A 26,416-nucleotide genomic window follows, 5' to 3' on the forward strand; every position below is an offset into this window, starting at 1 on the left:
TACAATATATCCACAGCATTCCTTTCATCCACCCAAGTAGTTACTTTATCAAAGAAGGAATGCAAGTTTGTTTGACATGATTTGGTTTTCATAAAACCATACTTGTATTCAGCCTTTCCTGACCTGGTTGCTTGCAAATGGCCTTCCTTTGGATAACCTTCAGTAACTTCCCAGGTATGGAGGTGAGACTAACCAGGCTGTAGTTCCCTGGGTCCTCCTTTTTGCTTTTTTAAAAGAGGGACACGATCTTGACCTTTTTCCAGTCCTCTGGTATCTGGCTCATTTCCCACAATTTTATGAAGACCATTAGCAAGAGCTCCAAGACCACCTCTGCCAGTTCCTTTGGGACCCTGGAATGAAGGTCATGTGGCCCTGCTGACTTGAATTCATTTAGATACAACAAAAGCTCTCTGACCATCTCTTTTGTAATCAGTGTCCTCAGCTTTCCATTCCATCAGCTAACTTGCTTTGTTTTGTCTATAAATGGTAGTTGTACCATTTTACTCAGCAAGTCACCCTAAATGGTTTTGGAAGTCCCAATGCTGAGACATATTTTTCAATGTGTAGAAACTATTGTGTGTAAATTACAGCATTAAGTGAAAACTGTACTAGTGCAAATATTTTGTTGAAAACTGAAATATGGTATTTGAGACTATTAGATTTGACACTATTATTATAGGGACCCAGCTGTAAGCTATCATTTATGTTATTCAAACACAAACATCACTTTGCAAGTGGAATCAAAAGCATATCTTTTATACAAAATTCTACTCAGAGAAATAAGTACAATTTGACTTTATTTCCTTCTCTATTAATAAATGTAAAAATCAGAGTAAGTGAACATAATACATTTAGCCATAGATTAACTCTGTATAGTGTTATCTTAGGGTTGGTTAAACTAACTGCAGCTGAGGTCCACATTTTCTCTGGTTTGTATCCACATACTGTTTGTTTGCTCACTGAGTTTAGCTACAAGTCTTGTGCTTGTTCAAACCAAAAAATCTTGCAGATTTTAACTGTTTTTAAATGGGCATATCTATAATAAGGTTTATGTCTTCTCTTGGGGCTTATGAATTACCACTAAGATTAAAAGACAATTTGTCTTGATCTTCATTCCCCAGCATTGAATTCCCCAGGTGGCTTCATTCCCCAGCTTGGAATGCACCATTTGTAGTTTACAAAATAAAGGGAGGAGTTATTTTTCTATTATATTTCTCCTTGCATTGTTATCTACAATAACACAAGCCAGGACCATGTTGCAACTCTCTGGTAGTTCACCAGTTTCCATGTGACTAAAGCCTTCCATTTCTGGAACCCAAATTCTTACCCTATATGATCATGAAAATTGAACTTTTGAGTTTACAGACAGGCAACTTGAAGCAATAGTTCAAAGAGCTGTGAAAGAGCTCCCTAATCATCTTGTTAAAGGATGGTAACTTAAGTGTCAAATTCTTAACCATTTTCCTGTGAAAAAATTATTCCATTCTAATAGAACTTACAGTTAAAAAATGACTCTGCCTATGGTCTGACTTTAATTACTTCCAAATATACATGAATGGGGAAATTTCAGCCCTGCTGAAAACAGCAGAGCCAAAATGTCACCTCGGGTCTTGTAAGGAATGTGACTGTGATGAGAGATTAATTTAAAACTCTGTGAATTAATGATCATACCTTATAGTATACAAGTATATTTTTCATAAGAATGATTCTGGGCAAGTTTGGGTGGCCTAGTAAGAAAAACGTTGTGAATGAAATTAATTGAAATGAAGGCCAATACTTACATATGTATAGGGATTGTATTACAGAACTAGAGAATTATAGGGTTGAAAAGGGGCCACAAGGGGCATGTAGTCCAGCTCCCTACAGTGGTACAGACTGTGCTAGTCCTAAACTATCCAAGATGCCTATCCAGCCTTCTGTTGAAAATCTCCAAAAAGGGGAGATTCCACAATTTCCCTAGTGGCCCATTTTCCACTGTCCTACTGTGCTTTGCACCTGTCCCTCCCTTACTCTCTTATAGGCACATGAGCAAGGGGACTAACAGGGCAAATCGAGCAGCCTCAGAATGCTCACTTAACTCATTTTTTTCAACCTCCCTTACTTAGGTACCACATGGGCTCAGCTACATGCCACCATCTACACATCACCAGTCAGCTGCTTTGTGCAGTGCATTATGGGAGTCACACCATAGGTGGAGGAAGAAAAATTATTTGGCAGGGGCTGAGCTGGGTGGTGGAGTGCTGGCCTCTGCAGCCTGGCCTGGTCTGGCCCCATCAGTGCAGTGCCCTGGGAGCAGTGAGCCATGAAGCCGCCTGGCAGCAGCACCCATGGCCGCCACTCAGGGCAGCTGGTGCCCATGCTTCTGGAGCTGCAGCTGTGCTTGGGTGTACTGCCTGCTGTTGGTGAGTACCAAAACTGTCTTGTAAAAGTGGTAGAAATAGGTCTGGGGTCAGTGCAGTCAAGGTCTTGGAACGTATCCCTATTTGTTACATTGTAAAGTGGGTTCCCTTTATGTGAATTTGAGTTATGTGCCATTTTCCAGGAACGCATGTTAGCATAAAGAGAGGGAAACATGTATATGAAAAATGGGTGACACCTGGTTGGATGGGAGCACTATAGAAAAAGACTTGGGAGTCATGATAGACCACAGACTCAGTATGAGTCTGCAGTGTGATGCATCAAGAGAAGCATTCAGTGCAAGACAAAGGTGATAGTGCCTCTTTGCTCAGAACTGGTTAGGCCACATCTGGAGTATTGTGCCTAGTTCTGGGCTCCACGTTTTGAAAAGGACATGGAGAAGTGAGAGAAGGCCCAGAGGCAGGCAACAAAGAAAATCAAGGACTTAGAAGGCAAATCATATGAAGAGAAGCTGAAGGAGTTAGGCATGTTCAGCTTGTGGAAATGGCACTTAAGAGGGTACGTGATAGCAGGTTTCAAATACTTGGAGGGCTACCATAAGGAGGAGGGAAGCACCTCTTCTCTCTTGCTGCAGAGAGGAGGATGCAGATCAATGGCTGGAAGTTGCAGCAAAATAAGTTTAGATTGGATATCTGGAAAAACCAGAAAAAACTTCTCCACTGTTTCCACAGTGAGTCAGCAGAATAGACTGCCTTGGAAGTTGTGGACTTACCACTATCGGAGGTATTCAAAAGGAGGTTGGACAGCCACTGGTTGGGAATGATCTAGGAGTAGGTATGCTATATTTTGCTATGGGTATGTCCCATGCTACTTGCTCCTGTACCCCACTTTATATTATATATGTCAGAGTGTTTTTAAGCCTTCCTCAGGGGCATTGGGTGTCCTGCTAGGAACAAAGCCAGAGGTTCTTGTGAGAGGGTCTTGCACCTCCACTCAGGGCCAGACTAATCACCATATTTGGGGTCAGAAAGGAATTTTACCCCATGGTGAGACTGATATGGACTGGGGGGGGAGGGGGTGTTCCTTCCTCTGTAATGGGGATGACCTTCTACCTGTGGTATTTTGAGTATACTGATAATATTTCATAGAAGCAGGAGGTTGGTGGCCATCATTCACCTTCTGTACCTGTGGCAGGTTAGGGTGTTAGGGTTGACAGTTGGCTTATGTAGAGTTAGATTATGGTTTATATAGTGATGACCATGACTTAGGCAGGGGCTTGGACTAGAAGACCTCTGGAGGTCCCTTCCAGCCCTCCTTCTCTATAATTTCTATGATTCTACAGAAAGGATTAAAAAAAGAATGAAAAACAAAACCCTCAACAACTTAAACCCAACCAGATGTTCTGGTCCATGGGCTGAGAATCACTGTTCAGTCTTCTACCTCTGCCTCTCAGGCCTATCTTCTTCTCTCATGTGTGTGTTGTATGATGAAAAAGACAGGGGGAAGAGCTAGTGGGTCTGATTCTTGGGCTGACCATGCTGTAATTGGTACATAATCCAAAGAGAAGAAGACAGTACTTTCATGGCTCCACATATCTGGGAGTTAGAAAGAGTTTTCCTGATATCTCACATCAATGTTCCTTGTTTCAAAGACAGCTATTACTATGATTCTATGATTTTTTCATTTGTTCTGCCCCCAAAATACAAGGAGAACAATTGATGACTGTCGTCATACATATGAGGAAACTGTTACCGTATTTCCCCCTTCCCTTCAGCATTCACTTCTCTAAATTAAACAAAGCAATTGCCTCAGCTGTTCCTCAGAGGTCATATTTTCTAAACCTCTTATTTTTGCTGCTTTTTTTCCCCCAGACACTTCCCAGCTTGTCTACATCTTTCACACAGCATGAAAAAATTGCTTGTTTATGTTCAGAAATTGCCCAAATAGTTTAAATGCAAAATTATCAGCAATGGAAAGTTGGCCTGTTCCTCTGTTGTGGCTGTTGGTTAAATATCAACAACAAAATTGAGCACTATTCAAGGCTTATACGTCACAGAACCCGACTCTGAAGTTACTTTTCATCTGGGCAGTTTTCTTTTACTTCACTGGAAGCTGCTTACATTCAGAGCTGAGGAAGCTGATCTTGAAGGTTTGCAACCTAATTGATTGATCCAGGTGTGAAGCCCTTGTGTGACTGGTATATATCCTTGTGGATTAAACAGTAGGACTTCATGATGTATTCTCTCCAAATTATTTAAAAGCCTCCTTTTTTTTCTTCTGATTTGCCTTAGGAACTTCCTTTTCAAACACTATACACATAAGGATGCTGCCACAGTTCTGCTGAATTAAAACAGAATAAGGCTTAACTATCTTCTCTTCGCTTTAGTTCTGGTGAAAGAAAAAGGAGAGCAATGCCATCAGGATATTTTCTTTTTCTTATGAAGTGTATTATAATGCAACTTCACAAAAGTGTCTAAGAGATCTTTGGTCTGTTTCAAGGTCTTAATCAGATATGTACACAGACCTTGATGAGCATAGACATAGGATTAATCATAGACTATTAGAAGGTAGGACTGGGTGGCAGGTGAGCATCTAATGAAGTAGTTTGTTATCTATGAAAAATATCTATGAAAACTTTTTTGAACCAGTTAGTCTATAAAGTGCCACCCATCCTACCTGTGACTAACAGCCTGACTTGTGACTAGCAAGGCCAACACAAAGTATTCTCTATATCCATAGATTATTAGAAAAACAGCTTGAAATAACAGGTGATGTTATCAGTTACACAAAAGTTTCAAGAGAAAATGTCTAGCGTGGCCACCAATTCCATTTCTGCTTTGCTCTGAAACAGGACATCAATGTAAGAATGCAGTGGGGTGGGGTGCCTGGGGCAGCAATGACTTCCTGTTGCTGCTACCACCATGATTGCTTGGCTGTGGCAAATGCTGTTTTTTTGCCCCCCACCTCCAGTAGTGTCTAGGGCAGTTTCCCTGGTCACCTTACCCTAGTTACACCACTGAGACAGACTGTTAAAATGTCACACCATCTTATTACACCTTTCTAGCAGCATACACAAGTCACTGAAAATAGAAAGGAATACATTTCTTCTTTGAGTAGAAAGTCTCAAAAACTAGAATCAAACAAAGCTAAGTACTTTTTATAGTTGTGTTTTTTTTCTGAAACCAATTGAAATAAGGCACGGTTTCTGCAATGTGGCCACATAAAGACTTCCACCAAATTAACTACAAGACAGGAATTACAAAACATCCTTTCAGTTCCATTTATTTCAGACAATACTAAGACTCTGCATGCCAGATTCTCAAAGGTATTTTATCTCCAGCTACGCAGATTTAGGCTAACTGAGGATCTGGCTGTGCCAATGTGGTTTATAATATCAGTTCAGCTCCACTGAGCTTGCTCGTAACTCGGTGGAGGTTTTCCTGCCTGAAGCTACAGTGATATCCGATTGCTTATGTGCTTACATCTATAAGCCTCTCTGATACAAATGTCTGCGCTTTGGCTAATTCATCCTGAGAAATTCAAAGTGTACCTTACTGTGTTAGAGATTAAGAACAAAATCCTGAGCTGGCTTTACTAGAGGGGCTATTATACAGAGTAAGGGCAGAGCAGGATCTAGTCCTTCAGCTGATCACAATGACCTTGAAAAATGGATGATATCTCATTTGAACTGGAGCACCTCCACCCCAGTCACAGGCCTGCCAGGGAGGGTACTGCCAAAGACCAGTCAGTGTGTCATTGTTCTACATCTTGTGGGTGCCAGAATTAAGTATTGGAATAGTCTACCAGGGGATGCTATGCAATTCTTTTCATGGTGGTTTATAAGAACAGGTTACACAAAGTGCAAGCTGGTTGTATCTTCCACCAGCAGAGTTAATGCAAGTCACACCTCCATCAGAGGTCAAATAGGTTATTAATTGGAGTCCTCTTTTAACACAAAGTAGATTCATAGATTCATAAATTCATAGATGTTAGGGTCAGAAGGGACCTCAATAGATCATCGAGTCCGACCCCCTGCATAAGCAGGAAAGAGTGCTGGGTCTAGATGACCCCAGCTAGATACTCATCTAACCTCCTCTTGAAGACCCCCAGGGTAGGGGAGAGCACCACCTCCCTTGGGAGCCCGTTCCAGACCTTGGCCACTCGAACTGTGAAGAAGTTCTTCCTAATGTCCAGTCTGAATCTGCTCTCTGCTAGCTTGTGGCCATTGTTTCTTGTAACCCCCGGGGCGCCTTGGTGAATAAATCCTCACCAATTCCCTTCTGTGCCCCCGTGATGAACTTAAAGGCAGCCACAAGGTCGCCTCTCAACCTTCTCTTGCAGAGGCTGAAAAGGTCCAGTTTCTCTAGTCTCTCCTCGTAGGGCTTGGTCTGCAGGCCCTTGACCATACGAGTTGCCCTTCTCTGGACCCTCTCCAGGTTATCCGCATCCTTCTTGAAGTGTGGCGCCCAGAATTGCACACAGTACTCCAACTGCGGTCTGACCAGCGCCCTATAGAGGGGAAGTATCACCTCCCTGGACCTATTCGTCATGCATCTGCTGATGCACGATAAAGTGCCATTGGCTTTTCTGATGGCTTTGTCACACTGCCGGCTCATGTTCATCTTAGAGTCCACTAGGACTCCAAGATCCCTTTCCACTTCCGTGCCACCCAGCAGGTCATTCCCTAGGCTGTAGGTGTGCTGGACATTTTTCCTCCCTAGGTGCAGCACTTTGCATTTCTCCTTGTTGAACTGCATCCTGTTGTTTTCTGCCCACTTGTCCAACCTATCCAGGTCTGCCTGCAGCTGTTCCCTGCCCTCCGGCGTGTCCAGTTCTCCCCATAGCTTTGTGTCATCTGCAAACTTGGACAGAGTACATTTCACTCCCTCGTCCAAGTCGCTGATGAAGACATTAAAGAGTATCGGTCCAAGGACCGAGCCCTGCGGGACCCCACTGCCCACACCCTTCCAGGTTGAGACCGACCCATCCACCATGACTCTCTGGGTGCGACCCTCTAGCCAATTCGCCAGCCACCGGACTGTGCAGTCATCCACATCACAGCCTCTTAGCTTGTTCACCAGCATGGGGTGGGATACCATATCGAAGGCCTTCCTGAAGTCTAAGTATACGACATCCACCCCTCGTCCTGTGTCCAGGCGTTTCGTAACCTGGTCATAGAAAGAGACTAGATTGGTCAGGCATGATCTGCCCGCCACAAACCCGTGCTGATTTCCCCTCAGCATAATTTGCCCTGCCGGGCTCTCACAAATGTGAGCCTTGATAATTTTTTCAAAGACTTTACCAAGGATGGAGGTGAGACTGACTGGCCTATAGTTGCCCGGGTCCTCCTTCCTTCCCTTTTTGAAAATGGGGACCACGTTAGCCCTTTTCCAGTCCTCCGGGACTTGGCCCGTGCGCCACGAGCGTTCAAATATTCCTGCCAGTGGCTCTGCAATGATGTCAGCCAGTGCCTTCAGCACCCTGGGATGGAGCCCATCCGGGCCTGCCGATTTAAAGGCATCCAGTTCTTCCAAGTGACTCTGCACCACCTCAGAATCTACGTATGGAAGTCTGGCTCCTTGCTGCTGCCTCTCTACAACCCCAGTGAGAGACTTGTCGTGCCCCTCGCTTAGGAACACTGAGGTAAAGAACTCATTGAGGAGTTCAGCCTTGTCCCCCCTATCTGTCACCAATTGTTTCTGCCCATTTAGCAGGGGTCCTATTCCTCCCTGGGCCTTCCTTTTACTCCCTATATATCTAAAAAACAATTTCTTGTTGTCTTTTACTTGGGTTGCCATCCTCAGCTCCATGGTAGCTTTGGCCCATCTAACTGCCTCCCTACAAGCACGAGCAGAGGAGGTATATTCATCTTTAGTGATCTCACCCTGTTTCCACTTTTTATGTGCTCCCCTTTTGGCCCTTAGGCTGCCCTGGATTTCTCTGGTCAGCCATGGAAGCCTCCTGGCCCCTTTCCCTTTTTTGCCTCGCTCGGGGATCGTCTTGCTTTGTGCCCGAAGGATCGTTTCCTTTAGGCACAGCCACCCTTCTTGGGCTCCCATCCCTTCAAAACTCCTACTCTGCAGTGCTTCCTTGACTAATCGCCTGAGTGCATTGAGATCAGCTTTCCTAAAGTCTAGCACTTTCACACTACTAGTTACCTTACCCACTCAACGTCTTATGTTGAATTCTATTATTAGGTGATCACTGTCTCCCAAATGGCTACCGATCTGGAGGTCCCCTATCATGTCATCTCCTGTTGCCAATACCAGATCCAGTATGGCATTCCCCCTAGTGGGACCATGCACCTCCTGTGTCAGGTGGAGGTCCTGTATACAGGTTAGAAACCTGCGTGAGCGATGGGACCTTGCTGTCTGTGTCTCCCAGCAGATGTCCGGGTAGTTTAGGTCCCCCATGACTACCGCCTCTTTAGCTTTTATGGTCTCCGAGAGTTGCCTCAGGAGCCCCGCATCTATTTCTTCCCCTTGGTGTGGGGGTCCCTACCACCAAATCCCTTTCTCCTTGCCCCCCATGTAGCCTAACCCACAATCCTTCTACTTCCTCAACCTTGGATTCTGTCTTGATGAGGGTTGATTTATATTGCTTACTGACATAAAGTGCAACACCCCCCCCTTTCTTCCCCAACCTGTCCTTTCTATACAATCTATAGCCCTCAATATGTACCGCCCAGTCATGGGATGAATCCCACCAGGTCTCTGTTAGCCCCACTAAGTCATAGGTGTTTAGTGCAAGCAGGAGCGCTAATTCATCCTGCTTGTTCCCCATGCTCCTAGCATTAGTATATAGGCACTTGAGCCCTGCAACTGGTGCCTTTGCTGCCCCCCCGCTCCGAGTCCCAAGGGGCCCATTGTTTCTTATCTTCTTGTTTCTTACCTGTTCTGTAGTGCTGGTCTCCCCATGGCTTTCAGGTTTCCAATGTTCTCCTTCTTCAGGCTGGGCTGTCCTTGTGGGTGCCACATGGTTTGGTGGTCCACAGCTTCCCCTGCCCTCATACTCCCCTCCCCCCGACGAGCCTAGTTTAAAGCCCGCCGGAGGAGATCTGCCAACCTAGTAGAAAACACACGCTTACCTTTGGGGGACAGGTGAAGCCCATCCCAGCTGAGCATGTCCCTCGTCGTGATGTGCGGGTCATTGTCCAGGAATCCGAAGCCTGCCTCGAGACACCACTGCCGAAGCCGCCAGTTGGTCTCTCTGATGCAGTTCTCCTGCCGTCTTCCTCATCCGGTCACTGGTAGGATGGAAGAGAAAACCACCTCTAGTAGTAGGGCTACTCTGCCTATTACATTAAACAAAGGGTAAAAAAAGAAAATAATCTTGCCAGTTGGAAACCTCAAAGGATCTTCAGCTTCCCTCAGCAACAGTAGCCTCCTCCAAGATTCTCTTTCTTAATCCTGTCCTTTTTAAATGATCCCCATTGGGACTCTGCCAAAGCGTCTGATTCCCTCCACCTGAACCTTGTTGCCAAACAGAGCTGGCCCTTTTTTAGCTCCTTAAAGGAAGTCTACAGCCTGTCTCACTGGGATGCTCAATGTGTACTTGACTTAGCCTTAGTGCAGGGGGAAGGGCTAGATGACCTTTGGAGTTCCTTTCTAGGCCTGCAATACTCTGCTATTTATGACCAGGGATCTTGGTTTTCTCTGATAAAAAAAAATCCCAATTTTCAGATTAAATGAAGTAACCCAAAATCCACCTTCTCCTGTGGAAAATACCACTAATATATAGATATGGTGGTGTTTCATTTTTATCACTGAAAAATGATTACTACCTTTGTTTTCATCTTAAATGACTCACCAGTCAGTTACATCAAAGCAGTTTTAAAACTGTGACCCAGAACTTGACATTGTTAATGTGTGGAAAGATAACTGAAGAAGAGCAGTTTTATAATAAAAAAAAATATGTCCCTGTCCCTTAATGAATTCTTATTTTGATTTAGGAGTTGCCAGCTGCCCAGTCACAAATAGGGGCTCTTTTCCCTGTAACCAGCAAGGTTACTAAGCAATTCTAACTTTTTTCTGGCAAAGCTGACCTTTCCATAATGACTGCTAAGGAACTTGTGTACAAATAGCTCTGGATGAACTGAAGTGTTCAAAGGATTAGAGGAACTTTGTTCATCCTCTCATGCAACAGTGTTTTGTTTAAGCACTCCAAACAGCTTAGACTTGGCAAGCAATAAATGTTCTTTAAGGACTTACTTTCACATAGATACTAAATTGCTTTAACTGAAATATTGCAGTACTATCTATACAGGGCATGGGGAACAATTCCTTACTAACTAGTAGGAAGGGACAGAAGAACATTAATATAGGCTGACTTCTATGACTTAAAATGAACTTTAAAAGTCAATTTTCGTGGTATATGGGCACATAAGGGCAGGTTTATAGGATGGAATATAAAAGAACATAAATGAAATACTGCACCTGAACAGAAATTGGTCAATGGTATACATTAGAGGATGGATTCTGAATACAGATCCCATGTAGGGAAGCTAATGTCCCTCTTCATATAACTGCTCTATGTCCGAATGTGCAATGTATCAGTGATCTAACATTTTTATCACAGAAACTCAGTTTCTGTGCAATGCTGTGCTTTAAGCAGTGAACTGCTAGGGAAAAGGAATTGCTGCTGCTGCTCTGTATGGCTACAGAAGGAATTTAAATCCCATTTTAAAGCCTGGGTTTGTGTTTATTCTTGCACAGTTGTGAGATCAGATGGGGCAAAATTTGAAACCATACATGCCAGAAAGAAGGCAATTATATATCCTTGTCCCCTGCAGAAATTAACTGTGCATAGAGAAGAGCACTGAACACTACCAACTGCTTGCTGCCACTGAAGTCTCTCAGGGAAATAGTAAATGAAATACCTCCTTTACATAATCATCTTGTAAATAAAGAGAACAACAGGGAAGTCTATCTTAACGGGCCAGGACCAATACCAAACTGAAGTAAATGTGACTCTTTCTGTTGACTTCAGTGGAATTTGATCTGATTCCAAAGGGTTCTTTGTAATCGCCATATCCTTCTATGATAGAGAATTGGCAGGGTCAAAAGGACCTCTGGAATGTATTTATCTTGCAGCAGCAGGACAATGACTGTGGTTGCCCCCTGCTTTACCTGTAGCAGGTTAGGGTGCTATGCTTTGTGGTTGTGCACATGGTTGATTGGGTAGTTTTAGTACAGGTTAGACAAGGATTGGTATGGGGTGGTTTGTATAAGGAGTGTTCAGCCTCAGGTGGGGGCTGGACTTGATGACCTCCAGAGGTCCCTTCCAGGCTTGCTTTCCTATGATTCTATTTAGTACGGAATAGATAGAATAGGAGCAAAGCTATATATACCTGATCCTTGAAAAAGAGCTGCACCACATCTGTTGGAGAAGAGCTTTCAAGAACAGTAAGTCTGTGTGAAAATTATAACCTTGCTACACCAAGGTCAATGACAACATTGGCAGAGTCACAAAAAACCTGAGGCAAAATAATAAGTCTGAAATACACTGGGAATGACTAAGGACAGAAAGATCTTGCAATATCTGTTGCGGTATTTGTTATACTCAGGTAAAATCTTCTGTAGGTACCTTTTGCTCACTCAGCTCTTGGTTTTGCATCTTTATTTGTTGTTTGTCTCTCCTCATAAGCAAAATCTCTCTTGATATAATATTTCTCTGAGCTGTTATAGTTTCAATCTTCCATTACTCTTTAGATGATACATCTTATCAGGCAAAGTTAGCAACAGCATTGCTGCACAAACATCTAGTAATGTGGAAACTATAATTTCCCAGCAATCTTTAGTTATTTTATACCATGAAACCCCCAGTTTTCTACTGACAATTCTAGTCTGAATTAATATACTCTGCACCACAGATAGGGAAAGCACAGTCTCTTATTTTTTCACAGTTGACTTATGCTTAAACTTTGCATAACCCCTCCCATATGTAGGAGTCTTCAGATTTTGGCTCAGTTTAAGCAAGCATGAGTGCTTGATGCATTTAAATCAAAGCATTTTGCATGTCTTGTTCACTTCAGCTAGAGCACATCAGCTGTGTGGTTTCAGTGCAACCAATGTCCAGTTTAGAGATGTTTTTATTAAAAAAAAACCTGATTTGCTCAGCATGTTCAGATAAATGATACTTTAATTTCACAATACTTACATTCAATTGCCTACAATTTGGCTTGATAATATTTTCTTAGGGAAAACCCTATAATCCTAACTGCAACATTGAATGACCACAACTTTATCTACAGCTCCAGCTGTACAATTTCCAGAAATCATTGAACAACTGCATGAGTGCTTTTGAGAGTTGAAATTAGTGATGTGTTGCCAGTATTTTTTTTTAAAAAGGGGTTTCAACAAATATTCCTCCCTCCCTTTATTTTAATCATTACTGGAGGCAACTATTCATTTGGGGCTCATGTTGAAAGACTCATTTACTTCAGCCAGTTTTAAATCATGCCTTTGTTTCTTAATTCAATCGCAACCTGTGAACTAGGCAACCCCAACCCCAGTCTCAACTGTGAAATGAAGAAGAACTCTTTAGCAGACAAACCAAGAGTAAAATAATTTTCTGATTATAGTTATGTTTTCCCTTCAAAACCCCCATAAAACACTGAGGCTATTGGTAGCATAATATACGGTGCTGCTTTCCATTTGAGTCAATTTGAAAGTGTGTGAATTATGTAAGAGGGAGAGAGAACAAATGTTTTTTGGAAGGCATCCTCTTCCAGAAAGCCTTTGTGAAAATATTTCCTGCAATCTCTGGTATCCTAACAGCAAAAGGATTTCCCTTTAAAAATAGTTTATGTCCAGGAACACGTGAACACATAACTAAGGTTAGTCAGAGAATGGACCGTTAGAGGCAAAGCCATAGCTTGAAAACTCCCTTTAGCTTGGTGATGAACTTTTACAGAGGAGTTTAAATGAGCCTCCTGGAGCCCCCTTCATGACAGCAGTAATTGAAATGCATGTGTATTGGTTGAGGTATTATGTGAACTGTAAGTGTTCTGTAGTCTTGGGCTTTAACTTGTATTATTTAATTTAAAAAAAAAATGAAGCTCAACTTGCTTTCTTCCACTATTATCACTACTGGCACAATAATGACAATGCAGTGAGTCATATAGCCATGGCTATACATCTTTAAAAGTATCATATAGTGGCATTCATTTCCAATGTGAATATCTCAACTTAGGGAAAGATAAAACATAAACTTTGTAAAAAGGAATGTGAAAAACATTGCTTTATAAGTGGAGATGGGCTGGAGTTGTAGAGCTAGGCCTGAACTTCTTCAAAGTTCAGGAGAATATTACATTTCAAGGTGATGATTCAAACCTCGTTATAAAGGACTAGCTTCTATTTACTTATTGTCTAGAACAATAACAGAATCATAAGGTTGCTCCTCTACTCTGGTCATCTAGTCCAACCGTTTATATAAAGGGACGATATTCTATTCCTAAATTATCATAAACAGATGTCTCTCCCACCCTTTCCCAGAAACTTCCATTGAAGAATATTCCACAGCACAAGTGGAATATTCCACTTCTATAGGCAGTTTAATCCATTGTCCTAATGTTTTTAGAGTTATGAATTTACTCCTGAAATTTAATCTAAATCTCTCTGCCTCTGGATTTTCTCTGGTTTCTCTACATCCTTCATATAATGAGCTACTGACAACTAGACAATCCTCTAGCTTAATTTATGTTGAGTTGTACTATGGTTGACTCTTGCATGCAATGCTTGTGTTAATGCAACTCAAAATTGCATTGGCTTTTTCTGCAACAGCATCCCATTACTTACACATATTGAGTCTGCGTTCCATTAAAATCTTCTTGGGAGCAAGAAGAGGGCACCAGGCAATGTAAGGCTCCTGCAAGACACAAACAGTAATCTTGTGGCTATGCCAGACAAGAAAGCTGATATTTTTAACAGTTTCTTTGCCTCTGTTTTCTTGAACAGGGACCGAGATATCCCACCTACTAAAGGTAGGGACAATCTTGGGGATAGCTCTGTCAGGCCTTCAGTCAGCGCAGATGTATTTAGGGATCATCTGGAAGGGCTAGACATTTTTAAATCTGCAGGTCCAGATGCCCTCCACCCAAGGGTGATGAGGGAGCTGGCAGGAGTCATCACAGAGTCCTTGGCCCAGCTGTATGAGCATTTGTGGTCATCTGGCCAGGTGCCGGGGGATTGGAAACTGGCTAATGTGGTCCCAATTTTCAAGAAAGGGAGAAAGGAGGACCCAAGTAACTATAGGCCTGTAAGCCTCAACTCAGTGCTTGGGAAGAATTTGGAGAGAATCATCAAGGAGCACATCTGTGGGGAGCCAGCAGGGGAGATCATGCTCAGGGGCAATCAGCATGGGTTCATCAAAGGCAGGTCCTGCCAGACCAACCTGATTGCCTTTTATGACCAAGTAACTAAATCCTTGGATGATGGTGTTGCTGTGGTTGTAGTCTTTCTAGACTTTAAGAAGGCCTTTGACACTGTTTCTCACCCCATCCTCATCAATAAATTAAGTGACTGTGGCATTGATGCCTGCACAGTTGGATGGGTAAAAAATTGGCTGATGGGGCACACCCAGAGAGTCATGGGGGGCAGGTTGTACTCAACCTGGTGAGATGTGAGCAGTGGGGTACCCCAGGGCTTGGTCCTCGGGCCCGCACTGTTTAACATCTTCATCAGCGACTTGGACGAAGGGGTGGAAAGCACGCTGTCCAAGTTTGCTGATGACACTAAGATGTGGGGCGAGGTGGACACAGTTGAAGGGAGAGAGAGGCTGCAACTAGATTTAGACAGACTACAAAAGTGGGCAGACAACAATAGGATGGGGTTCAGCGTAGACAAATGCAGGGTGCTGCACCTTGGGAGAAGGAATCCACAGCATACATACAGGCTGGGGAGTTCCCGTCTTGAAAGCACAGAGGCAGAAAGGGATCTTGGAGTCATTATTAACTCCCAGATGAACATGAGCCACCAATGCCAGACTGCAGCCAGCAAGGCGAGCCATACCTTGCCATGCATCCAAAAGTGCATCTCAAGCCGGTCCAGAGAAGTGATACTCCCCCTCTATGCGACTTTGGTCAGGCCGCAGTTGGAGCTGCTGCTCACAGCACCTTGGAGGTATAGGGCAGGAGCTATGGAGATGGCTGGAGGCTCCTGGTCCTGGGTCATGACCTAAAACTACACCCTGCTGGGGCTGGATTCATAGATTCATAGATGTCAGGGTCAGAAGGGACCTCAATAGATCATCAAGTCCGACCCCCTGCATAAGCAGGAAAGAGTGCTGGGTCTAGATGTTCCTAGCTAGATGTTCATCTAACCTCCTCTTGAAGACCCCCAGGGTAGGGGAGAGCACCACCTCCCTTGGGAACCCGTTCCATACCTTGGCCACTCGAACTGTGAAGAAGTTCTTCCTAATGTCCAATATAAATCTGCTCTCTGCTAGCTTGTGGCCATTGTTTCTTGTAACCCGCGGGGGCGCCTTGGTGAATAAATACTCACCAATACCCTGCTGTGCCCCCGTGATGAACTTAGAGGTGGCCACAAGGTCGCCTCTCAACCTTCTCTTGCGGAGGCTGAAAAGATCCAGTTTCTCTAGTCTCTTCTTGTAGGGCTTGGTCTGCAGGCCCTTGACCATACGAGTGGCCCTTCTCTGGACCCTCTCCAGGTTATCTGCATCGCACTTGAATTGCGGCGCCCAGAATTGCACGCAGTACTCCAACTGCGGTCTGACCAGCACCCTATAGAGGGGAAGTATCACCTCCTTGGACCTATTTGTCATGCATCTGCTGATGCACGATAAAGTGCCATTGGCTTTTTTGATGGCTTCGTCACACTGCCGACTCATGTTCATCTTGGAGTCCACTAGGACTCCAAGATCCCTTTCCACTTCCGTGCCACCCAGCAGGTCATTCCTTCGGCTGTAGGTGTGCTGGACATTTTTCCTCCCTAGGTGCAGCACTTTGGATTTCTCCTTGTTGAACTGCATTCTGTTGTTTTCTGCCCACTTGTCCAACCTGTCCAGATCTGCTTGCAGCTGTTCCCTGCCCTCCGGCGTGTCTACATCTCCCCATAGCTTTGTGTCATCTGCAAACTTGGACAGAGTACATTTCACTCCCTCGTCCAAGTCACTGATGAAGACATTAAAGAGTATCGGTCCAAGGATCGGTCCAACCCTGCGGGACCCCACTACCCACACCCTTCCAGGTCGAAACCGACCCATCCACCACGACTCTCTGGGTGCGACCCTCCAGCCAATTCGCCAGCCACCGGACTGTGTAGTCATCCAAGTCACAGCTTCTTAACTTGTTCACCAGTATGGGGTGGGATACCGTATCGAAGGCCTTCCTGAAGTCTAAGTATACGACATCCACCCCTGCTCCTGTGTCCAGGCATTTCATAACCTGGTCATAAAAAGAAACTAGATTGGTCAGGCACGATCTGCCTGCCATGAACCCGTGCTGATTTCCCCTCAGCATAATTTGTCCTGCTGGGCTCTCAGAAATGTGAGCTTTGATAATTTTTTCAAAGACTTTGCCAAGGATGGAGGTGAGACTGACTGGCCTATAGTTGCCCAGGTCCTCCTTCCTCCCCTTTTTGAAAATGGGGACCACGTTAGCCCTTTTCCAGTCCTCCGGGACTTGGCCCGTGAGCCACGAGTGTTCAAATATTCCCGCCAGTGGCTCTGCAATGATGTTGGCCAGTGCCTTCAGGATGGTGTGGTGGGACTACCAGTGGTGGGACAGTCTCCAGGAAATGCTACACCTGTGCCTCCCCAGTGAAGGATGAATATGGGGTTCCAGAAAGCCTCAGTCCCCTGCCTTGTAGGTGACCCCATGAAGGGGAAAGGCTAGGGGAGCACACCCTGAAGACAAAGCCTAGGGCCTAGGCTTGCAGCAAGTCCTGAGGCAGGACCCAGGTCAGGAAGGGACCTGAGGCAGTGCCCAGGCTCACTGTGAGTCCTGAGGTGCATGCAGGAGTCTAGTGTGAAGCTTGAGGGGTGTTGGGCCCTAAGCCTATGAGAGCTAGATGTGAAGCTCCTGGGGAAAGGGGTAAGGGGATTAAGGCCCAGAGTTGGGCAGGAGATTGTGAAGCTTAGTGTTGGGCAAGGGGATGAGGCCCCAGTGTGGGGGTATCAGGGGACCAAGAGGGTCCTGAGCCAGGCAGGGAGTCTGAGGTACAGAGAGGGGCTGGGATCCCCAAGTGGGAGAGTTTGGGAGCCCAGTGTAAGGGCACAGAGACTGAGAGTCTTGACATGAGGGCATTGGGATTATGAGCTCCAGTGTGAGGGCACGGGAGTCACAGTCCTGACATGAGGCACTGGAGTGAGGGTCCCAGTGTGAAGATATGGGAGTGCAGATCCCAGCATGGGACACTGGAGTAATATGGATGCCATCTGCGAAGCGTGGGACATGGTATAGGGAAGGTCAGAGCCATGCATATAAGCCCTTTACAGCAGGGCAAGTAAATGGGCACCCTCCTGCCTTATCTTTCAATTGTATCATCAAAGGCATAGCAGCTGAGGTAGGTGGGCGGTTAGCTATGAGACAAGTGGGTGGGCCAATGATTTGACTGGCCCTGGGACATCCACTTGTTACATAGTCAAGTTGACTAAGAATGGAGCAGCTATCCATAAACTGCTTTGGCCTAGCAGGAATACCTGACAGAGTAGATAGGATACCTGGGCTTAACTCACACTGACTGCATTATTCATGCTTTATCAATATTGTTTAATGAGTTTTCATAAAAGTGTATTTTATTAGAATTGGCTTCCAGGGAACAAAGCAAGACTTTGACTTTCGCTAGAGAATACTGGAATGAAATTAGTGGAAGATCATGTGGAATGATAGGATGGCATGCTTGAAAACAGATATGCTCTGAGTTACACTAACATTTTTATTGGCTGAATAGAAATCAGTTACCAAGGTTTTCCCTCTAGCCTATATTATGACTTTGTTCATTGGTGCTGCTAAAGTTATCTAAGTAGTAATTAGACACAATTATTTCAGCAGGCTATAGAACTTGGCCATAAAAAATTACTGTAACAAACAAGATTAGTTTTAAAGATCAGCATAGCTATGTGTTTGGTGGCTAGATGAAACAAAAATGAGTATTAATTTTATTAGCGCTTTAAAAATTCAAATGGGTGGATACGTGTGTGTTTGTATAAATCTTATGGCTGAGTGTTTTTAACCACCTATTTGATACAGATGATTGATTCAGTTTAATTTGATTGGGAATGAATGATCCAAATTCCTTAGTTTTTAAGGGATCTTATAGTTTAAATAATATCTGCCTCTCACTAATCAAGTGGGATAGTAGTGCCATATGGTAAATGTAATTATTGTACCTTGCTTGTTCTCTGCCACTAAATCATCTCCCCCAAGACTTATTATAATAGACCAACCTGCTGGGTACCTTAAACTATTACTTTTTTGGGTGTGGGGATAAGGGAATACTTTATCTCTAAAAAATACATTTGTCCAAGACTCACAAAGGGAAAGAATGAGTCTTTCATTAATAAACACTTTTTCTATACATATTTTAGTACTGTTATAGTTTTCTCTAATCTTGGTATAGTGGAGTCATAATAATTAGGGTCTTTATCAGCAGAAATATAACTTGTGTGGCATAAAAGGCCTTAAAGGAGCAGCGAGAGATTCTTTTGATGTGGAAGGATCCCACCATTATAAACCCAACCCAATTGTCTTCATGCTACTTAATCTTTCTGGCTAATATGTCTCCATAAATACAATATGTGGCATGTGAAGACCAAGGGCTGCCTCATCCCGACTCTGACAATCAGCTGATTATTGACATTGGATGAGTGTTGGCATTGGGACTAGGAAAACCAGCACTTTAAAGTCTGGTCCTACAGCTCCCATAGGGGTTGTGGGGCAAGGAAGTCAATGTACTAGGCTGTGCCAGGCTGGGCTGCTGGGCATACAGGGGTTAAAATCCCTGGTGGAAAAGCCCCTTGGCTCCCCTCAGTGGAAAACTTACAAGCCACCTTTGAGTTGTAAAGTTCTCTTTAAAATAACGGTGCAATTGGGATCAATCCCCAATCCCGAAAATTGTGTATCCTGCCATGCATGTGTGGTATGGCAGGACATGTGATTGTTTGGATTGGGGATTCGATCCTATTGTGCCATTATTTTAACATATGCCAAGGAGTTCTCACAATCCTGGGCTAGTGAGATTTTTCCAGTCCACACACGTTAGAGTAGTCCTGCAACTATTCCTATACTAAAGACTACTTTTGTCCCCAGCCAGTTTCAGGATTAGGAGAGATTGCCTCCCCCTCTGCAGTTGATGAGTGTCAGCTAGACCAAAGTGAAGTATCCAGTCTCCCACCATTTTTGTGAAGCCCCACTGAAGCACAGATTTAACTGAGAACATCTAAAGACAGCAGAGTTGTGTGAAATGAGGGCAAAAATAATTGTATTGACTGTAATGATACATAATACAGAAATGGGGAAACTTAACTTTTACACCTCAGATTATCTGTCTTCCAAAGATGGTTAGAAAAAAATCTTATAAACAGAATGAATCTTTCATGGAACTTAATGAATGACAATAAATAGTAAACAAGGAAGCAAATGATGCCTGTTGTACAAAGACACTTTGAGGTAGCCCTGCACTTGGAACTTCACTTATCTTGTGTGCAGATACTGCAGGGATCAGCAGATAGCAAATGCTCTTATTATTAACTCTAGGACCATTATGGCTGCTGATATGATGAGTTGATATAATTGGGATGTTTTTATAGGTTCACTCTAATGTGAATCATAGAGAAGAGATAATGGGTATGTATCATGTTAGAACAGACAGTATGGTGGATATTCTCCCTGTATTGTGCACGCCTATATGCCCAGCTTCCTGTGCTGAGCAAAATGTCATTATTAAGAACCAAGGGACCAGACACAACAGATGTCAAATGATATAAGTCCACTGAGTTCAGTATATCTGAACCAATTTAAACTGGCTGAATTCTGCACTTGGTGTGAGAGAGAGCTGTGCATCAGGAAGATCTTCACAGACCCTAGAAATGTAGTGGGAATGGCAGCTCTCAATACTAGCACTAGCAGGGAAACCTACTGCTCTTGATCAAAGGAGAAAGAATGTATGTGAAGCTGTGTCCAGGACTTCTTTTAAAGGAAACCTGCTTTGGCTGGCAGCATCCTTAGTACAGAAAATGCATTAACATTTTTGCTTTCCCCTCACTATGCTGGACAGAGTAGGATTTAACCTGCAATTTGGAACAGAAGCATAGTACTGTAATATTTTAGAATGAAGTTTTAACCCAAATTGTAAAGAACAATGATATTTTGAGTGTATATGTTTATTTTTCTTTCAAGGATGAGAAGACACTTTGCCAATGTTTATTTAGCCTCACAGCTTAAGAAATAATCATTTCGTGGATGGATGAATGGGTCATGGAAAGGTTGACTGACTTGCTCATAGTAACCTAGCAAGAGAACCAGGAACAGAATGCAGGGAAGCAGAAGTGATGTTATATACTAGGATTTAATTTCAACATGGAGGCAGAACAAGATATTTCATGAAATGAAGAAAGAACTCAAAGGTGAGGTGTACAAAGTTATGTAAATGTTGATATCTAAATATCATTCTACTGCTTTATCCACTCCAAGCTGATATCATAAGAGCATGTGCTGATGTGCTGACACACACTATCATTGAATCCCTGTAGAGGAGGAAGGATTCCTTATGAGGAAAGATACTAAGTTTTTCTTAAAGTAAATCTCAAGTCTTCTGAGACTCGCATCAGAGAGGTAAAGTAGATAATGAGGATGGTGTGATAAATAAGTCTATTAGCAGTGACTACAGTTTAATCTGCAAGGGAATGTGATATCTACAGTCTACTAACTGGCTATCCGTACACCAAAAGCATGCCAAGGTCTTTTATTCTTGATGGTTGGAAACAAAGCTAAATTTAGATGCACAGCTTTATTCATAGGGGGTTCATCTACACATGCTTTCTTTTGGAAGTACTAAATGATGGTGCAGTAACAGCCTGTACAGCACCGTGCGCACAGTTATTTTTAGATGCCGCATCACCACAGGGACATGCTATACTGAGGGAGCGCATTGGTATGGCAATGTAGCTGCAGCATCACGTGTAGACCGACCCAGCTTCATTTATTTTATTCATTCATCAGATCCTCACACTACTTCTTCCTTACCATGGACAGTGTCTAAACAGTGACATGCAGTCAGGTGTGGACACATTTGAGCAAGCTGTAATGAATTAACTGGAATATTAGAAACAATCTAACTAGGGCAGCATGGAGTTTGATGTGGAGAAACAGAATAAATGGGCATATACCAAACTCCATACTGTTAGGGCTATGTAGGGAGTAGGTGCTATATGGCCTTGATCCTCTCCTGCCTGATGTTTAAATGGCGTGTGTCATCAGGGTGAAGAGCAGTGCTGCTACATCCACTCTCCAGTGTTATCTTTCTTACCTGCCATGTCTTTGATATTCTTTTAAGGTTGGGAGCTGGTTATGTTGGCTGATAGGTCTAGGCCTGTCCCTTGAAAGGCTTTCTCCATGGGGCTCTGCCTCTCCTTACACCTCACCATTACCACAGCCTGAATGTTACTAATCTTCCTCTTTGAGTTGTAACACTGAGATGAAATGTGGCCTTAAATTTCCTTTTCTCGTGTCATATTTTGAACAACCTATCCAAATAGCTGCCTGTTCTACAAGGCATTGTTGGGACTCTCAACAAAAACTTGCAGCCAGTTCAAAGCCTGACTTGTAACAAGTAGGTCTGTCCTACATACAAAACTGTGATCTCAGTCAGGTACGTCTAATTAACTCATTAGGAGTCTGTCAGGTACTCTACTCAATTCCATAGAGACTCTCTTAAATTCTTCCTTTGAGCTCTATCAGGACCCATTAACTTAAATCACTTGGTTGAGAGTCCCCATGTTGACTCAAGCTGGAATCAATTCATTAAAGCTGCACATGGATTCAGTGGAGTTCATGAGTCCATGTTCTTATATCAGTTCTTTCATTCAGAGTTCATCTCCTTTCATCGATTCATTAATAGTCTCAGGGGTAAATCAACCCCTGCCCGGCTGGCTCCACTGCCTCAGCTCACAGTGAGCTCAGGCTTCACTAAATCACACAACCTGTCACATGCAGTACTTGTTTCAGCCAGTGGCTTCAGTCCTTGCCCAGATGGGCTGAACTGGCATTCTATATTTGAGGGTCCCTTCATTTGTTGGTGGTCCTCCAATTGCTCGTGATTGTTGCCTTGCACCCTTCTACCACAGATTGCCACAGACCAGCATAGACTAGAGAGTCTTCCAGTGTCTTCTCTCCCTGGATGCTATGGTCTCTTCTTAGCTGCCCCTCTCTGGTGCCAGAAATACTCTTTATGGTTCCCTAGCTGCCAATCTGGAAGGAGCACTTACTGCATAAATGCTGTGGGGTGCTCCTGGCTTCAGCTGGGTTCCTTCTCTCACCTGTGGTAAGTATGGGGTGATTGTGATACCTGGGACTTCTTCCTCACCCCACACTTTTCCCTTCAAAGGCTAGACTTCTTCCAGTGCCTCAGCTAACTTATTTACAGATTGTTCAAGTATGGCCACATTGTGCTACAGTCTACCATGTAAACATATCCATAACTTAAAAGTGATGTGTGTATCATAAAGGACATATTCAACCTACTGCAAGACACAATGATGAACTGAGTTATGTTAGTGTAATTAGTCTAGACCATGTAGTGTATCACACCTACCATACAAACACTATTATAACATCTTACTTTACTGTGCACTTATCGTATATATACCACCATCTAGGGCTGGCTTGTATCTGTATATGGAAAATTAGAATATTCATAGTTATATTAGACTACTAAAGAGGATAAAAACAAGCACATGCACAAACTCTTCCCCCCAAGTCTGAAAAAGATATAAATTCTCATGCTCAATGGAGAAGCTATTCACTACTTGATTAGAGTTAAAAAGAAATTTCCCTTATGAGCAAGGCATACCATAATTGTCTACCTCAGGTCTTCTATCTTCCTGTACAGTAGCTAGTAAAATATAGCACTGGCCATTGCCAGAGAGACAGAGACTGGAGTGATCACTGCTCTAATCCAGTAGGGCAATTCTAATTATTCCTATGGTGTAAGCAGTGAGTATACTATCCAGTACATTATCTTTTGTTCTTGAGGATAAAGAGAAGTGAACCACACATCCACTTTCAAACAGAATAATTCTTAAAATATACATAATATAAAGATATTTCTGTGTTTAACCAGTAGGTTGCCTTTAGAAATTGGTAGCCTAGTAAAACAGAAGAAAAAAATACGAATTCAGTTTGCTCAAAAAGTGTAAATAACTTTTGATGGTTAATACTCATAAATGGCCTGATGCTTTCTGTCTCTTTAGTAGTACTATTTCTTAGTTCTCGGACACAGAAAGAACTAGATTCCTAAGCATCTCTGTCCAGCATCCTCATCTAGCATTCTGCGATTTTTCTAGTCCACTGAAAGTCTTGGCACCCAAAATAAACAATGTTACTTGAAGCAAATACCTGTTTTATCTCTTACCCTTTCTTGCCTTGAGATTAAAATTTATCCATAATTAAAAAATACTCCACTATTTATTTTCAAAATAATTTCCTTCTTTAAACCTTATGGAGTTTAAACTTGCAAGAATACTAATATCTATTTTTTCCATTTTAAACTTTTAGGCTTTTTTCTGATTACAATCAAGTTGCTGGGAGACCAGGAAAAATACACCAGCAAAAATGTAATATTTGTACACAAGGGTTGTATCTCAGTAATTTAGTCTGAGGCTGCTGTATCCAAAAATAAAGCCAGAAGGGTCAGATACAAGTAACAGAACAGAAACGATAGATATGAAAATCATTTTCACATGGCCACTCTCTCTTTTCTCCCATAATAGGGTAAAAAACGTGAATGAAGTAGGTGATAACTTAAAAAAAAAAATATTTACTGCAGAGCACTGCCATAAGGCAAAAATAACTTCAGTCTTCTATGACATGTTATTAGCTTTCTCTAAGTGTAAAATAAACAGAGCAGAACAGAACTCTCTTGAAGATTATAATTTTCTACTGAAATACTCTGCTATGTTTACCACAGATAAGCACTAACTAACTGGTAAACAAAACAGCTTCCTATAAATGACGCCAATTCAAAAAATAGGAACAAAGAACTTCAAATGAACTCTTGAGCCCAGACCTCTGTTATTGAAGGGAATCATGTCATCAAATCCCATTCATAGGCTGATCAAGTTCCTAAAAACTTGGAAAGGTTTTTGCCTCCCAGTGGAAACCTGGTTCAGTGCATCACTCCTTTAAGGCCCCTGGCACATGTGAATTTAGTGGCAGGATGGAATCTGATCCCTGATTCCAAGGGATGGCAAGAAATGTGATTTTAGAATCAGGGATCAGATCTTAATTATGTCCTTTCTACTTGCTAGTGCAAGTGGAGCCCAGGATCATGTGAAACACTTGCCAACAGTCCATTTTCAGCATTGGACATGGGCTGTTCTGGTTCTGATACCAACCCTAGTCCTGAGGCTTACGCTGACCTCATCACCTGATTGCTATCAATAGGATCAGGCATGCCATACATTCAGTTTATGGCATCATAAAAACCAGCCACATATATGTTCCACATTTTTGCGGAATATCTTTGTGGCTGGTTCGCCGCTTTATGGCACTATATATTAGCATTATTAGTTAAAGTGTGATTAATATATTAATCACACCTTAAATCTAATGTGTACCTGGGGCCCAATGGTTAGAAACTTTTTCTTAATTTTTCAATCTAAATGTATTCATGACCAGTTTGTACCTCTCTGTTCTTGCTGTTTATTGTAAATAGCTCTTTACCATCTCTGGCATTTGGTTCCCATATGTATTTAAAGATAGCCATCATATTCCATTTCAGTATTCATGTTGTAAGCCAAGCTGTCTCAAATCTTTTTTTATTTGATAGGTTGTTCATCTCTTGATCATCTTAATAGGACTTCTCTGAACCTTTTCCAAGCTTGAATGTATCTTTCCCAAACATACAAGCCTAGACTCAGCTACTGGAAGTAAGAACCCATGTGCCTAGAATCATACACTGGATTCCAGATGAGGTGGACTGCAACCCTCCTGGTTGCTGCCAGGGAGAGAGAAGCTGGAAGGCATTTTTAAGCACCACCTGGGCACATCTACATGAAATGCTTTAAGATGCATTAGCCTAAATTTAAGGTGCGTTAGGGCGTGTGTCTACACATGTGTGCCCTTAATGCACTTTAAAAATGGTGATTTTGGGCTAATTGTGCCTAAATTTGATCCCTGCAAATGCAGGGGTCAAATTGAGGTGCAAATAGTTAGAACACATTAATGCACATGTAGATGCATTAATGCTATGTGTGCAGACTGACTTGGGATTAACTTTAGCATTAATGCGCTTTAATGCCTGCACATGTAGGCACCTGCCTAAACCCGTTTAATGTGCATTAAGCTAATGCACATGTAGCAGGCTTACCTTTCAGAGCTTGGGTTGAGTCCCAGGCTTGAGATCCTGCTGTTTTGATTGGTGGAGCCCATCCACTAATCAGGAGGCAGCCTGGGAAATAAAGTCACACCCCTTTCCTGAGGGGAGGGAGAGAGGAGCTTACCCAGACCTGATTGAACACTGTAAACTGTCAGGTCCAGAAGACTTCAGGGGCAGAGCCCTGAACCGTATAAAAGGAGCTGCGTGCCCAGCACGAGGGAGATGCATTGGTGACAGAGAAGAGAGAAGAGTGAAGCTTAGAAGAGCTGAGGAGAGCTGCTCAGCAGTAGCCCAAGAAGAGCCCCTGAAGATTTCTATCAGTGGGGAGCAGTGGATGGCTTCAGCAGTTAGGCTCTCAGTCTGCAGCACAGTGTCCAGACCCTGGGAGCTGTGTGAAGCAGCTTGGGTCTGCAACCTCTGGTGTGCAGCCAGAGACACAGTGCACAGGCTGGTGCATGGAGCAAGATCTTTGGAGCCATTTGGGCGGCTCAGGTCTACAACCC

The 26,416-nt window shown here is 43.2% G+C and overlaps 1 long non-coding RNA gene across 2 annotated transcripts in view; it reads right to left on the reverse strand.

The window, feature by feature from the left end:
- Positions 1-780: 780 nt before the first annotated feature.
- Positions 781-26,416, reverse strand: part of LOC109285015 (uncharacterized) — a 74,758-nt gene continuing 49,122 nt past the window's right edge. The window contains exons 2-4 of one of the 2 annotated variants that reach the window (XR_009459139.1): positions 14,157-14,226; positions 9,446-9,604; positions 781-4,746 (exon numbers count right to left, since the gene is read on the reverse strand). This is a non-coding gene — a long non-coding RNA (uncharacterized LOC109285015). Of the gene's footprint in view, positions 4,747-9,445; positions 9,653-14,156; positions 14,227-26,416 lie in introns of both variants that reach the window. The other variant, XR_002092695.2, reaches the window with a different exon arrangement.

This window comes from Alligator mississippiensis, chromosome 1 (genome assembly GCF_030867095.1).
Source record: "Alligator mississippiensis isolate rAllMis1 chromosome 1, rAllMis1, whole genome shotgun sequence".
Lineage (NCBI taxonomy): Eukaryota > Metazoa > Chordata > Crocodylia > Alligatoridae > Alligator > Alligator mississippiensis.